This window comes from Octopus bimaculoides, chromosome 25 (genome assembly GCF_001194135.2).
Source record: "Octopus bimaculoides isolate UCB-OBI-ISO-001 chromosome 25, ASM119413v2, whole genome shotgun sequence".
Lineage (NCBI taxonomy): Eukaryota > Metazoa > Mollusca > Cephalopoda > Octopoda > Octopodidae > Octopus > Octopus bimaculoides.
This window is the reverse complement of record NC_069005.1, coordinates 27,531,975-27,532,714: the sequence shown is the minus strand read 5'-3', so window position 1 is coordinate 27,532,714 and position 740 is coordinate 27,531,975.

The following is a 740-nucleotide window of genomic DNA, read 5'->3' as shown; positions in this document are numbered from 1 at the left end:
ATATATGTATGTGTGTGTATATATATATGGCTGTGCGGTAAGAAGCTTGCTTCCCGACCACATGGTTCCTTATATTTTCGAACAAGGAAATCTAGTATCCCCAACTCAGCTCAAAACAATATCTGTGTATCGCGATTTCCGGGTTATTTCCCTTCATCAGCACAGATATTTTTTTGAGGTGAGTTGGGGTGCTAGATTCCCTTCTTCGAAAATATAAGGGCACAGATCGTGTCGTATAGCCAGTTGGAAACGATGTGTCCTGGGGCTAAGTTACAGTAACATTCGTTCTAAACCAGGACTGCCATGTTATGTTGGCAAACAATCTTTACTACATAAGTTACTTCCCTTACCTCATTTTATTTTCCGTAATCTTGGAATTATATTTAACCACGCCACAAAAAAAAAGAAAGAAAGAGAGGAAAAATAAAAATCTTCGTAACATTTCTTCAGCTTGTATAAGCTTCTGTCGAAAAAACGACAAAAGCAGTTTTGAAAAGGCCACAATTCACGGATGAGCGCTAACAACACGTATCAAACATCAAAATTTAGTATTTAGAAAAAAAGGGGGAGGGGGAATTTGTTGATTTGTTGCAGGCATGGTTGTAAAGTAAGAAGCTTGCTTCCCAACCACATGGTTCCAGGTTCTTTGGGTGAGTGTCTTCTACTATAGCATCGGGCCGACCAAAGCTATATATATATATATATATATATATATAGTAGAGTAGCCGAGGTCAAAACCT